The 16,472-nt window shown below is 43.0% G+C and overlaps 1 protein-coding gene across 2 annotated transcripts in view; it reads right to left on the bottom strand.

Annotated features, from left to right (window-relative positions):
* Positions 1-16,472, bottom strand: part of dscamb (Down syndrome cell adhesion molecule b) — a 137,590-nt gene that overhangs the window by 100,670 nt on the left and 20,448 nt on the right. The gene's annotated exons all lie outside the window — the stretch shown is intronic.

Raw genomic sequence — 16,472 nt, 5'->3', positions numbered from 1 at the left:
CAATGGAACTCGGGTAGAACAACAACAGCAGCGCCCCTGATTCCCATAAAGTCATCCTGGTTTGGGGTTTAAACTGGGATCAAGTAATCCAACAGAGCAGCACATCAATCATTCTCATCACTCCTACTGCACCTCAAGAACCCAACCGTGGATTGGCTAATCCAAGATGATGCCTCTAATCCAAGGAGTAATGCACAACATCTGGAACTGGCCATCGAAAATGCATACTGTATCCTGACAAACTATTTTGATTGATACAGTAAACAAGTATCAAATATAATATACACTGTTAATAGGTCACTATCCTGTATTAAGAATAAACACAACAACAAAAAATGATTATGTTTTAAATACTTTGTATAGATTACAGGGCATTCGGAAAGTATTCAGACCCCTTGGCTTTTTACACATTTTGTTACGTTACGGCCTTGTTAAAAAATGTATTAAATAGTTTTTCCCCCTCATCAATCTACACACAATACCCCATAATGACAAAACAAAAACAGGCTTTTATACAGTTTTGCAAATTTATTACAAATGAAAAAGCTGAAATATCACATTTACATACGTTTTCAGACCTTTTATTCAGTACTTTGTTGAAGCACCTTTGGCAGCGATTACAGCATTGAGTCTTCTTGGGTATGACGCTAAAAGCTTGGCACACTATTGCTTAAATACAGTATAGTGCTATGTCTGCTTTTTCTGCTCTCTTCTATGCATTAACACGTTTGCTACAATATAAATGAATCAATCCAGTAGTCTGTTTCTGCAGGTGTCAACTCTGTCCTTTTCAGAGTGCATAATGGAACAAATCATCAATTATCAACAAAACCTCCAGCCAGCACAGAGCCTCTAATTTCGACCGCTCTCTCCCTTGGTGTCTGTCCACTACGAGGTGTGATGTCAACGGCGAATGTTCTTCGCTTTTTTTTTCTTCCAAACTGCAGGAGACATTCTCAAAGAGCATAGCAACAGACCAGTCTTCCCTGTAAAAATAGGATGGGCTTGTGTGAAGCAGTTTCAATGCTTGGGGTACAACACACACTTCACTTCATTGATTATGCACCCCAGACGTTAAGAGCACAGCTTTACAAGCAATTTCTTCTTGTCTCCTTCATCTCTTTTCCTTTTTTCATCCTTCTTTCAGATTTGGAGCCATTTATCTCACACTGGCATAAATATTTCAACCCTCCAGGATGCTGAAATTCCCTATTTTTTTATATACATTACTATTGTATCACACTGGTAATGAAATGTTAATGTTATTTGTGCCTGACAGACAGAAACAGGCCAAAGACAGGGATGACAGCCATGTTGTAAAGACAGGACGTGTATGTGGAAGTCCCACCAAAAAGTACAAATAAATAAATAAGGGGTACATTTGATTTCTCACTATATTCTATGGTTAATTTTATTGCAGCCATCTGGTATGACTGGTCTTGGTATGTGGAATATGTAACATGCTAGCATATTGGACTGGCTTTCAGCATCTGTCCCTTACATCCAAGCACACAGAGCACACACTGGGCTTGGAATACAGGCGCCAGGGCATAAGAGTCTGAGCAAACAAACACAGGAGAAAAGGAGAGAAACCGACAGATGTATTGAATGACAGGTCATACAGACACATATATAAAGCCATGTGTTGTTGTAAAACCGTCCGAAGGGGGCCACTTAAAATAAAAACACGAGACGAGATGTCATTCATAACACAATTTAAATAGAAATTGATTTCTCAAAAACTGCTGCTCAAAATCTAGATTTAAAGAAAGCTTTAATGTGTTTTATTTTATATATCTGAAATGTTTGGTTTATTTTCAGCCTTGTCACCAACTTTCCTATAATTGTCTTAAAACAGCATGTGCTCATTAATGTTTCCTTTCACTTATATTTCAATGTCATTTTAAAGAACTTAGATTATGGGTTAGCCTGGTTTATGCCAAGGACTCTGCGCACGCATGCTTATCACTTTCATTCTTTGTCCTCCCAGTGATATTCATACAAAATCCCAAAGTGCCATATCTTTGCTCACAGCTGGCAAGTGTAACTAAAGGATTATGCAAGCAGCTTCCACAAGCAAATAGATTTCTCCCACTTCAGAAGAACTGCTAGTTATGCAGCCTATATCTGTACGCCAGACATTCACAATAGTTGTTTCAAAGGATCACTTTTACTTGTTCTAATAGTGAATTTCAGAGGGAAAGTGGGAGAGAGAGAAAGAGGTGACAGGAATACAGTCAGGGAGAGGGGGAAGAGAAGAAAATGGTTAACACATACTGAGTGTGCAAAACATTAGGAACTATTTCCATGACAGATTGACTAGGTGAAAGCTATGATCCCTTATTGATGTCAATCAGTATAGATGAAGGGGAGGAGACAGGTTAAAGAAGGAATTTTAAAATTTGAGACAATTGAGAGATGGATTGTGTATGTATGCCATTCAGGGGGTGAATGGGCAAGACAAAAGATTGAAGTGCCTTTGAACGGGGTATGGTAGTAGGTGCCAGGCGCACCAGTTTGTGTGTCAAGAACTGCAACGCTGCTTGGTTTTTCAAGCTCAACAGTTTCCCATGTTTAGCAAGGATGGTCCACCACCCAAAGGACATCCAGCCAACTTGACACAACTGTAGGAAGCATTGGGGTCAACATGGGCCAGCATCCCTGTGGAATGCTTTCAACACCTTGTAGTGTCCATTTCCCAAATAATTGAGGCTGTTCTGGGGGCAAAAGGGGGTGCAGCTCAATATCAGGAAGGTGTTCCTACACTCAATGTATATAAACTCAGGAAAAAAAGAAACGTCCCTTTTTCATGACCCTGTCTTTCAAAGATAATTTGTAAAAATCCAAGTAACTCCACAGATCTTCATTGTAAAGGGTTTAAACCCTGTTTCCCATGCTTGTCCAATGAACCATAAACAATGAATGAACATGAACCTGTGGAACGGTTGTTAAGACACAAACAGCTTACAGACGGTAAGCAATTAAGGTCACAGTTATGAAAACTTAGGACACAAAAGATGCCTTTCTACTGACTCTGAAAAACACCAAAAGAAAGATGCCCAGCGTCCCTGCTCATCTGCGTGAACGTGCCTTAGGCATGCTGCAAGGAGGCATGAGGACTGCAGATGTGGCCAGGGCAATACATTTCAATGTCCGTACAGTGAGACGCCTAATACAGCGCTACATTGAGACATTACGGGCAGCTGATCGTCCTCGCAGTGGCAGACCACGTGTAACAACAGCTGCACAGGATCGGTACATCCGAACATCACACCTGCGGGACAGGTACAGGATGGCAACAACAACTGCCCGAGTTACACCAGGAACGCACAATCTCTCCATCAGTGCTCAGACTGTCCGCAAAAGGCTGAGAGAGGCTGGAATGAGGGCTTGTAGGACTGTTGAAAAGCAGGTCCATACCAAACATCGCCGGCAACAATGTTGCCTATGGGCACAAACCCACCGTCACTGGACCAGACAGGACTGGCAAAAAGTGCTCTCCACTGACGAGTCACGCTTTTGTCTCACCAGGGGTGATGGTCGGATTTGCGTCTATCGTCGAAGGAATGAGCGTTACACAAGGCCTGTACTCTGGAGCGGATCGATTTGGAGGTGGAGGGTCCGTCATGGTCTGGGGCGGTGTGTCACAGCATCATCGGACTGAGCTTGTTGTCATTGCAGACAATCTCAATGCTGCGTGTTACAGGGAAGACATCCTCCTCCCACATGTGGTACCCTTCCTGCAGGCTCATCCTGATATGACCCTCCAGCATGACAATGCCACCAGCCATACTGCTTGTTCTGTGCGTGATTTCCTGCAAGACAAGAATGTCATTGTTCTGCCATGGCCAGTGAAGAGCCCGGATCTCAATCCCAATGAGCAGGTCTTTGACCTGTTGGATCGGAGGGTGAGGGCTAGGGCCATTCCGCCCAGAAATGTCCGGGAACTTGCAGGTGCCTTGGTGGAAGAGTGGGGTAACATCTCACAGCAAGAACTGGCAAATCTGGTGCAGTCCATGAGGAGAAGATGCACTGCAGTACTTAATGCAGCTGGTGGCCACACCAGATACTGACTGTTACTTTTGATAGTGACCCCCACTTTGTTCAGGGATAAAGTATTCCATTTCTTTTAGTCACATGTCTGTGGAACATGTTCAGTTTATGTCTCAGTTGTTGAATCTTGTTTTCATACAAATATTTCAACATGTTAAGTTTGCTGAAAATAAACGCAGTTGACAGTGAGGACATTTATTTTTTTGCTGAGTTTATATTTGTACACTAAAAAAAATTTTTTTTTACATAAAATGTGCTAAATTGCTTATTGACAAATGAAATACATTTAAGAATAATAACAGGCTTTTTATATAATTATTTGTCTTTTGCCCCCAACAATAAAAAAAAACATGAGTAATCAAAGAATATTAGGCAAGTCTTTCTCTCAATCTTTAAAGGTACATTTGTCAAAATGTGATTTTTGCCATGGAGACTTGATGGTGTGATGGATTGATGGTGTGCAGTGAAACACCAGATGTCCAGTTAAGACTAGACCCATGCTTTTCTACAGGTAAACACCAGGTGTCCAGCTAAAACTAGACCCATGCTTTTCTACAGGTAAACACCAGGTGTCCAGCTAAAACTAGACCCATGCTTTTCTACAGGTAAACACCAGGTGTCCAGCTAAGACTAGACCCATGCTTTTCTACAGGTAAACACCAGGTGTCCAGCTAAAACTAGACCCATGCTTTTCTACAGGTAAACACCAGGTGTCCAGCTAAGACTAGACCCATGCTTTTCTACAGGTAAACACCAGGTGTCCAGCTAAGACTAGACCCATGCTTTTCTACAGGTAAACACCAGGTGTCCAGCTAAAACTAGACCCATGCTTTTCTACAGGTAAACACCAGGTGTCCAGCTAAAACTAGACCCATGCTTTTCTACAGGTAAACACCAGGTGTCCAGCTAAGACTAGACCCATGCTTTTCTACAGGTAAACACCAGGTGTCCACCTAAGACTAGACCCATGCTTTTCTACAGGTAAACACCAGGTGTCCAGCTAAGACTAGACCCATGCTTTTCTACAGGTAAACACCAGGTGTCCAGCTAAGACTAGACTCTTGCTTTTCTACAGGTAAACACCAGGTGTCCAGCTAAGACTAGACTCATGCTTTTCTACAGGTAAACACCAGGTGTCCAGCTAAGACTAGACCCATGCTTTTCTACAGGTAAACACCAGGTGTCCAGCTAAGACTAGACCCATGCTTTTCTACAGGTAAACACCAGGTGTCCAGCTAAGACTAGACCCATGCTTTTCTACAGGTAAACACCAGGTGTCCAGCTAAGACTAGACCCATGCTTTTCTACAGGTAAATACCAGGTGTCCAGCTAAGACTAGACCCATGCTTTTCTACAGGTAAACACCAGGTGTCCAGCTAAGACTAGACCCATGCTTTTCTACAGGTAAACACCAGGTGTCCAGCTAAAACTAGACCCATGCTTTTCTACAGGTAAACACCAGGTGTCCAGCTAAGACTAGACCCATGCTTTTCTACAGGTAAATACCAGGTGTCCAGCTAAGACTAGACCCATGCTTTTCTACAGGTAAATACCAGGTGTCCAGCTAAGACTAGACCCATGCTTTTCTACAGGTAAACACCAGGTGTCCAGCTAAGACTAGACCCATGCTTTTCTACAGGTAAATACCAGGTGTCCAGCTAAGACTAGACCCATGCTTTTCTACAGGTAAACACCAGGTGTCCAGCTAAGACTAGACCCATGCTTTTCTACAGGTAAACACCAGGTGTCCAGCTAAGACTAGACCCATGCTTTTCTACAGGTAAACACCAGGTGTCCAGCTAAAACTAGACCCATGCTTTTCTACAGGTAAACACCAGGTGTCCAGCTAAGACTAGACCCATGCTTTTCTACAGGTAAATACCAGGTGTCCAGCTAAGACTAGACCCATGCTTTTCTACAGGTAAACACCAGGTGTCCAGCTCAGACTAGACCCATGCTTTTCTACAGGTAAACACCAGGTGTCCAGCTCAGACTAGACCCATGCTTTTCTACAGGTAAACACCAGGTGTCCAGCTAAGACTAGACCCATGCTTTTCTACAGGTAAACACCAGGTGTCCAGCTAAGACTAGACCCATGCTTTTCTACAGTAAGAGAAAGTTGGGATATGTCCAACACAGTGACAGGACAATATCTGACTTGAAATATTGAGGAAACAGGTGACCCCAGAGTCCCCTTTGATACGAAGTCGAAAAGTTTAGAAGCATCCCAGGCCTTTTTGCTGAGGGAGCATACTCACAGCCCAGCGACGCAGCCCCAATTTCAGCAAATTATTCCTGTAGGAAAACGAGAGCTCTCTCTCCCTTCTCATTTGGGTAGGAAATATAAAGCCTGCGTGAGGTAAAGACAGTATGGGAGAGGCTTGGTAATGGTAGTTTCTGTACATCCATACAAGCAGCTACTTACATTATAAATACAACAGTCCTTTGCAGTAGGTAAAAATGTATATTCAAATAGAAAATGGGAGAAGCAAAGGCATTACTGTATTGCTAGCAATGGTACACATAGTACACAATCTTTGTACGCTTGTGGTTAGAGACTGCTAGATGCTAAGTGGGCAGGTTCATAAAGCTACAACTGTAGCAGGAGGAATATAAATATATATCCTTGAGAATGTTTTTTATTTCATCGGTAGATGAACCATTTGAGAGAGCTGGAGAATTTGGCTTTGAGAAACAGACAACAATTATACTTGCCCTAGGAGGCCAGGGGAACATGACCAGGTTTCCATGGTAACTCAAGTACAGCAGAAAGTACCAGGAAAATCAATTCAGATTGAGCTTTTTTTCTATATATTATTTCTACTAAGGCTACAAAGCATGCTTTTGCTCTAAACCCCAATTTAACTATTTTTCTACCAACATACTTAACTACAATGATTGAGGCACTGAACATTTCTCAAACAGTATTAAAAAAAACAGCGCCTCAAATATGTTTAAGCACACTAGTTATATCACACAAGCAATGTACCATGACAATTCCATTTGAATGCAGTGCTTTAAAATACATGGATATGTGCTGGTACAGGCAGAAGAAATCATCCTCATTCTCAACCGCAGTAACATCTCTCCTTCTCTCCCTTGCTCCCCCCCCTCCTCCTTCTTGCTCCATCAGAGGGGCAGCAGCAGCTGTAGGCAGGTGATAAGACTGTGCAGCAGCAGGAGCTGTTCTGATTGGCTGGCTGAACACCTACGCGGATGTGAAGATTGCAGGCTGCGTCTGTCAAAAGGTCAGTCTCCACGGCCTCCACCTTGTGACGTCACAGTCAACAACACTATGAAAGGCTCCATAATACCAAAGGAAGACAGGGACAGATAATTGCTTCCCCTTTCACTACGGTTTGCACAAAATGGAAAATGTCAAGGGTGCACCTACCAACCCCAAGGCAGACGTCTGTGCATCACAAAATCAATCGCATCCCTACTTTACCAGCCTCACTTTTGTTTTTTTAGGTAAGCTGAATCAGGTTTGTTATATTAGTGCAGGGCTGGAACAAAAGCCTTCACATCCAGTTAGCTATACAGGAGAGTTGGCCACCCCTTTTCTAGACCATAAGCATCTTTGTGACAGCCAGTAGAGAGCCACACCTCCAGGAAGGGAGAGGGGGAAAGGACAAGAAGGAGTTTGCCATATTGGGCAGTAGAAAAGGGGAAAATGAAGACTGATGTTTCATCCATCAAGACAGAGATGGAGGGTCACCTTAAAATAATAATACTGGCAGGCAGCAGTGGACGAGGAGCACTGCTACACTGTAGACACACTGTATAGTAACACTAATAACCAATTTGTATCTAATATTCTAAAAATGCATGATTCAAGCTCAGCTTTGAGTGAACGCAATTGTAAAAAGATCTAGATATCCACCAACAACACCCAAACTGCAATGCCATTTGTTGTCTGAGATGAGGTCTTTGTTGCACAAGATGCATTGACACTCCACTTGATTAGTTTACTTCAGTGTCTTTAATGTCTTGAGCGTTTCCAATCAGCGCTAAGGTCCCCAGTATGGGCAGAATGGCTCACAGATTTAGTGTGAAAGTTTAAAAGGACTAAATGCGATATACTGTATTTTCTAGATTGACCACCCTGAGAGGAAGATGCTTTCATCTCAGATTGGAAGGATGAAGGAGAGAGAATAAAATCTCTTTGGTCAGTCAGTGGGTGCTTTGTCTTTAAGTCCTTTTTTTCAAGGCTTTTAAGATGTGATCAGAGACTGTTGCATTCTAGGAGATTGATTGAACATCAACTGGCCTCTCTTCTTTGTGTTTATTCAGTGTTCTCCAGACCATATAGGAAGTGCCCGCCACAAAACTCGCCACCAACACACCCCGACTAGGGAACGCCTGCCCCACTGCACTATGGGTAAACACAACCCCAAATCTAGGAGTGGTTTATAAACAGAAATTAATTGGTTGTTCCGCCCTTAATTATTTCACCCTGCGCTTATTACTAATCTGTTTCTTGGCCTGCTGCCATGGTGTAGTCTGGCCCAGGTCCAGTCCACCTGTACAGCAGTGTAATGCACTGGAAAGGCCCATTCCTGTTCCGACGACTGATGCCAATCTGCAACATACCATAAACTCATCACTGCTTATTAAAGATTAAACCATGCTTAGTACCCATCGCTCCACAGATCACCACCTAATTATTTTCATCCTAAGCGGCCTAATGGCTGCCATATTGCTTTTACTTAACAGTAAACTGTGATTAAGAATGCCTGCTCAGAGCTATAACGGTGATCAACAGTTGTTGTTTTCTATAGCTCTGATAGGCTGGGTGGCAGGCAGGCAACATATCAGTAGGAAATCTGGTGCTCGGCCTCCTCAATGGAAAATTGCTATAATACTGAAGTAATACTGCGGTAATGAATCAGCAGGAAATCTGGTGCTCGGACGCCTCAATGGAAAATTGCTATACAACCGTAATACTGCAGTAATACTCTGACTACTTACTGTGCACCTCATACAATAACAAAAATACTCACATCGTACAATGTGAAAATACACAAACAATTATATCCCTCCCGCCATGGTTGGGGTCATACACACAATACCCCAGAATGACAAAGCAAAAACAGTTTATTAGAAATGTTTGCACATTTATACAAATAAAAAAAGGAAATGTCACATTTACATAAGTTTTCAGACCCATTACTCAGTACTTTGTTGAAGGACTTTTGGCAGCAATTACAGCCTCGAGTCTTCTTGGGTATGACACTACAAGCTTGACACAACTGTATTTGGGGAGTGTCTCCCATTCTTCTCTGCAGAACCTCTCAAGCTTTGTCAGGTCCCGAAGCCATTCCTGCATTGTCTTGGATGTGTGCTTAGGGTCGTTGTCCTGTTGGAAGATGAACCTTTGCCCCAGTCTGAGATCCTGAGCGCTCTAGAGCAGGTCTTCATCAAAGATCTCTCTGTACTTTGTTCTGTTCATCTTTCCCTCAATCAGGACTAGTCTCCCAGTCCCTGCTGCTGAAAAACATCCCCAAGGTATGATGCTGCCAACACCATGCTTCACCGTAGGGATGGTGCCAGGTTTCCTCCAGACGTGATGCTTGGCATTCAGTCCAAAGAGTTCAATCTTGGTTTCATCAGACTAGAGAATCTTGTTCCTCGTGATCTGAGAGTCCTTTAGGTGCCTTTTGGCAAACTCCAAGTGGGCTGTCATATGCCTTTTACTGAAGAGTGTCTTCTGTCTGGCCACTGTAACATAAAGGCCTGATTGGTGGAGTGCTGCAGAGATGGTTGTCCTTCTGGAAGATTCTCCCATCTCCACAGAGAAACTCTGAGGCTCAGTCAAAATGACCATCGGGTTCTTGGTCACCTCCATGACCAACGCCCTTCTCCCCCGATTGCTCCGTTTGGCCGGGCGGCCAACTCGAGGAAGAGTCTTGATGGCTCCAAACTTCTTTTATTTAAGAATGATGGAGGCCACTGTGTTCTTGGGGACCTTCAATGATGCAGACATTTTTTGGCACCCTTCCACACAATCAAGCTCTACAGATTTTTCCTTGGCTGCATGGCTTGGTTTTTGCTCTGACAACTGTGGAACATTATATAGACAGGTGTGTGCCTTTCCAAATCATGTCCATGTATGTCCATATAACAAATACAGCACTATGTGATGTACATTTAGATCAACAACCAACCCCAGACCATCTCCTCTGCTCACTCCACTCACATATAAAAGGATCCATTATCCCCTCACCCCAATTCCCCAAACTCCCCTTCACACAGCATCCATGCTGCAAATGCACAAATGCATCCTTCAGCTCATGTTGCCATAATTCTCTCTGGCAGCCATGTGATTAATGAACACAAGTATTGATATTTCTGAATTGTATCGTTCTCAACACACACACACACTCCCAATACCCCATCTCCCCAGCTTTCCAGCAGCTGTGCATGAGTAGACTATGAACTGGGATCTAGTGAAAGATAAGGGTCAGCATTTCAGTTGCTGCTGCTCTGGGTGGAGCAGGAGTAAAATTATGTGCTGTGTTGTTTCATAAGGCTTTACTGCAGGGTGGGAGGAATAGCACACGCAGGCACCACGCATACACGCACAAACACACTAGCCCAGGGCTGCCTCGTAATCGTTCGGTGGTTAGATAGAGATCATGCTTTCCATCCTCCTGAGAGAGAGCGAGAGAGAGAGAGAGAGAGAGAGATAGAGAGAGCATGAGAGAGAGATAGAGAGAGCGTGCGAGAGAGAGAGAGAGAGAGACAGAGAGCGTGAGAGAGAGAGAGAGAGAGATAGAGAGTGTGAGAGAGAGAGAGTGAGAGAGAGAGAGAGAGAGAGAGAGAGAGAGAGAGAGAGAGCGTGAGAGAGAGAGAGAGATAGAGAGAGCGTGCGAGAGAGAGAGAGAGACAGAGAGCGTGAGAGAGAGAGAGAGAGATAGAGAGTGTGAGAGAGAGAGAGAGCGAGAGAGAGAGAGAGAGAGAGAGAGAGATAGAGAGCGCGTGAGAGAGAGAGATAGAGAGAGCGTGCGAGAGAGAGAGAGAGACAGAGAGCGTGAGAGAGAGAGAGAGAGAGAGATAGAGAGAGAGAGAGAGAGAGAGAGAGAGAGAGAGAGAGAGAGAGAGAGAGAGAGAGAGTGAGAGGGAGACATAACAATGTGGCCTATACAATGTAGTGTGGACGCCTTTGTTTACCAAGGAAAGCTTCAGCCTCGCCCACTCTCCTCTCCATCTTCTTCTTCCCCCTTGGCAGACCAAGCGAACCAGTGATATCTTATTTCTGCCCTCTTTTCAAGGTTGGCCTGACTTTGGGTTGGATCCGAGTTGATTTAACTGTCCTGTCTCTGCCTGCCTGTAGGTGCCCTCTGTCAATCCCAGTGAAAAATGGGGAGGCGTCATGAAGCTGTCTAGATTAATCCCTGCTCTGTGATGATGGCTTCCTTCCCTACTCTAGTCTATGTAAGGGCATCCCAGACATTATGGAGATTGGCTGGTTAAGACACTGATGCTATTAGCCGGCATATTCCTTGATAAGCTTTGATTAGCACTGCTCAAGACCTTGAATGAGGGTGAGTGGCGTCAAGAGCAGTGAGAGAGATTGCCGAGGCATTTAAACAGTTAGTGTAAAGTACACAGTTGTGAAGCAGCCCACATAAATGTGACGGAAAAATGTATCCAGGGGCTCTGGTAATGCTCCGAGCATTGGATGACGAAATTTGCATAAATCAAATAGAAAACAGTGTTTTGCAGCCAGCAGGAATTGACTTGGGCCTTCTGCCAAGTGTTATGCAACAGAGGAAGGCAGGCTGGCAGTCAAGGAAGAAGACTCACTGATCATCCAGGATAGAGACTTTAAGGCTGCATCAGTAGAATTGTAAGGCCCCTTTCTCTGACCACCAAAACCCCTGAGCCGTTATAGAAGGTCAAATCCAGAAGATTATACAGTATATACAGTACCAGTCAAAAGTTCGGAAACACCTACTCATTCAAGTATTTTCTTTATTTTACTATTTTCTACATAGTAGAATAATAGCAAATACATCAAAACTATGAAATAACATATATGGAATCATGTAGTAACCAAAAAAAGTGTTAAACAAATCAAAACATATTTTAGATTCTTCAAATAGCCACCCTTTTCCTTGATGACAGCTTTGCACACTCTTGGAATTCTCTCAACTAGCTTCACCTGGAATGCTTTTTCAACAGTCTTGAAGAAGTTCCCATATATGTTGAGCACTTGTTGGCTGCTTTTCCTTCACTCTGCAGTCCAACTCATCCCAAACCATCTCAATTGGATTGAGGTTAGGTGAAAGTTGAGGTCAGGTCATCTGATGCAGCACTCCACCACTCTCCTTCTTGGTCAAATAGCCCTTACACAGCCTGGAGGTGTGTTGGGTCATTGTCCTGTTGAAAAAACCAATGATAATCCCACTAAGCACAAAACAGTTGGGATGGTGTGTCGCTGCAGAATTCTGTGGTAGCCATGCTGGTTAAGTGTGCCTTGAATTCTAAATAAATCACTGTCAGTGTCACCAGCAAAGCACCCCCACACCCTCACACCTCCTCCTCCATGCGTGTCTCTCACAAAGACATGGCTTATCAGACCAAAGGACAGATTTCCATCGGTCTAATGTCCTTTGCTCATATTTCTTGTCCCAAGCAAGTCTCATCTTCTTATTGTGTCCTTTAGTAGTGGTTTCTCTGCAGCAATTCGACCATGAATTGGTTAGAGTGTTGGGCCATTAACCAAAAGGTTGCTAGATTAAATCCCCGAGCTGCCAAGGTAAAAATCTGTTGTTCTGTCGCTGAACAAGGCAGTTAACCCACTGTTCCTAGGCCGTCATTGTAAATAAGAATTTGTTCTTAACTGACTTGCCTAGTTAAATAAAAGTTCAAGCCTGATTCATGCAGTCTCCTCTGAAAAGTTGATGTTGAGATGTGTCTATAACTTGAACTCTGTGAAGCATTTATTTGGGCTGCAGTTTCTGAGGTTGGTAACTAATGAACTTATCCTCTACAGCAGAGGTAATTCAGGGTCTTCCTTTCCTATGGCGGTCCTCATGTGAGCCAGTTTCATCATAGCGCTTGATGGTTTTTGCGACTGCACTTGAAGAAACATTCAAAGTTCTTGAAATGTTCCATATTGACTGACCTTCATGTCTTCTGTATACCACCCCTACCTTGTCACAACACAACTGATTGGCTCAAATGCATTAAGAAGGAAAGAAATTCCACCTTTTTAACTTTTAACAAGGCATACCTGTTAATTTAAATGCTTTCCAGGTGACTACCTCATGAAGCTGGTTGAGACAATGCCAAGAGTGTGCAAAAGATGGCTACTTTGAAGAATCTCTTGTTTTACACCTTTTTGGTTCCTACATGATTCCATATGTGTTATTTAATAGTTTTGTTGTCTACACTATTATTCTACAATGTGTAGAAAAGAAATATACAAAAATACAGAAAACCCCTTGAATGAGCAGGTGTGTCCAAACTTTTGACTGGTACTGTATATGACTACATGTGATACCATTATGGTATTGTACCAAAACTGGGAACTAGGAAAGATGCTCAGTATGCAATGTATTCACCAATAATAACAAATATCTTTCAACAACATTCCTTATAAGTGAGCAAGGGAAAGAGGTGATGAGAGAGAGAGGAGAGAGAGAAAGAAAGAGAGAGGAGAGAAACAGAGGATACAGAAGAGGAGGGAGAGGCTTACAGTCATCCCTCTCCTCCAGCATTGCAGTAAGCCTGTGCCTTAATGCTTGAGAAAAGCTTCCCTTGCACCATCTCCAGCTTAATCTTCAGCTTGAAAAGATGAAAGGCACGTGTGTTTGTTCTAATGAGAAAGCACTATCTCCAGGCACCAGAGGACCAGTCTCTACTTTTCCTCCCAGCAGCAGTAGGCAGACACTGGCCGTCTCGCCCATACACAGACCTTGTACCTGTCTGTCTGTCTGTCTGTCTGTCTTTCTGTCTGTCTGGGGCAATGTGATGCAGCAGCACTATCGCAACATCCCGACACTTAAATTAACATTTAAATATTTTCAAATGTTTGCAAATGCCAGCAAACAACATGTGTAAGATACTGTATACACAGTAAGCTGTTTGCTCAAGAGAAAGTCCCACCTCACATGGATGAATACAAGTTTCCCAGTAGGTGCAGAGTGTAGCATCATTGGAGGAGACTGAAACCCAGAGGACCAATGCAGGGACATGCAGGGCCGGGGTCTGAATGAGACGGGTTCACTGTGCAGCAAACCCCAACTCTGCCTCATCCAGCAAAACAAAGAGGAAGAGTGTGAGAGAGAAGAGAGGAAGAAGTTGTTATTGTATAACCATACGACTCATAAATGCATTGTAAATCACCCTATCCAAGGGGAATACACACCTGTATGACAACATGTTGTATGCATCCCTTAGAGAGGTGGTTTTGATCAGCCTTTTTCCATCAAGGCCCCCTCATTAAATTGGATCACATGTGAAAGGTGAGAGACAAAGGCAAAGCAGATGCGGAAGACAAAAAGATGTCCAGCCCATCCTGTATTCAACAGCCCCACCACTTGATACATAAAAAAGCTGGAGATGCATTAGGCATCCCATATAAAAGGCAGCCGCGCTGCAAGATCCACTCCTCTGCTTTGTTCTCTTTCATCTCCCTATTAGCTCTGTCAATTGTTTATCAAAAGCAGAGAGGAGCCAGGCGGCTGCTGTGAATTTGAAAAGCCGCACGGCGAGGTACATTTTAAAATGCATGACAGGTTAATGGTAAGTTAGTGGCAACATTAGGGCTTGTGAGTTGCGGTGCTCATTCAGATTGAAAACAGGGCCACTTCAAATGACTACTAAGCAGTCCTTTTTTTAAGAGGTCATTCATATTGTAATTAACTTTTCAATCACAGTTGATTAATTAAGACCGGCCCTAGTCTGTAATTATACATATTCTTTCCCCTGACATGAATCAATGGAAATGTACAGGTTTCAGATGAGACGCAATGCAAACCAGTCCCTTGTACATATTAATATATGATTTAGAGGGTAAAATCTTTTACTAAGATATCTACTTTAAAGGGGTTATATGATACAATAATCTATCAAATACATACATATTTGACTGAACAACCACAAAGAAATGATTGTATAGTGAATAAAATGGCCAAATCTATAATAATTATTATTATTTGGAAGCTAATACTGATGTTTGTAAACATGACATTAAAAACCAACATGTATAATAACTGCCATCAGAGGCCCTGGTTGAGGTGGATCTGTTGTGTGTGGAATGTGTTTTAGTCTTTGAATTCCAATAGAAAGTCTGACTGCGGATGTGTGTTTGATGTAACTGTTCCCAACCGAAAACCTTAGATTAATAATTTAGCACAGCGGTTGGATAGCTTTATTTTGTGTCCACCGAGACAAAGTCTTCTTTCATGAAAAATGTAGAGGGCAGGGTTGGCAACCCTCAGAGAAGAATAGGTTGGGTCAAACTTTTCTGTTTCCAGGCCTGGTTGATAACCTCATGCTAACACATTTACAAACACACGCACGCACGCACACACACACACACACACACACACACACACACACACACACACACACACACACACACACACACACACACACACACACACACACACACACACACACACACACACACACACACACACACACACACACACACACACACACACACAACCTGGGATCAAACCCCTGGTAAAGAAATAAAACACACACACACCTTTAAATGCACTTTGTAAACATACGCAGTAAACATACCCTCTCCATAACTGTGTAAGGTGCGCATTTGCTCATGTATCAGAACATCATCAAATAAAGGGCAAGGAAAGAGCAGTGATCCTGACCATGATACTGATGCTTCTGACAAGCCTCCTGTGGCTTGATAGTCATTGGAATAAACAGGTAACAATCCCATCTAGGTGATTTTTAATGCATGTAAAAGCCCTCCTAAGAACTGGGTGATGATGAAGCATCAGTGCTCCTACGTGTTATTCACCTTTAGAACACCCAGGCTGTTTTGTAGTAAAAAATAAAGGTTCCATAGGACTACAATACTGCATGACCTAAACTCACTTAAAAACCCACAAGCTATTAGAAACTGCCCTGTGTTATACAGTTAAGCACATAATTAAAACGAGAAAAGTCCAAATTCCGCTTTCCATACTATGGCCATGCATGTTACACAGTAAAAAGTGATGCTAGCATCTTTTTTAGTCTTGTCTGTATCTGCAAAACTCATGTGCAGTCATTATAGACCACATCATATCTCCTTACAGAAGCAGAAACAGTAAAGCCCTCGACGAGCAACCAGTACACACAGACATGGATCACAGAAGGGATCTTTGTGCTTGAGCAAACACATTTAAAATGCCATGAAAACATGTCCCACAATATAAAGCAAAATTGCCCAGAGG

This window comes from Oncorhynchus masou, chromosome 9 (assembly GCF_036934945.1).
Source record: "Oncorhynchus masou masou isolate Uvic2021 chromosome 9, UVic_Omas_1.1, whole genome shotgun sequence".
Classification (NCBI taxonomy): Eukaryota; Metazoa; Chordata; class Actinopteri; order Salmoniformes; family Salmonidae; genus Oncorhynchus; species Oncorhynchus masou.
The sequence above is the reverse complement of the archived record's forward strand: the minus strand, read 5'-3'. Positions and strand labels throughout refer to the sequence as shown.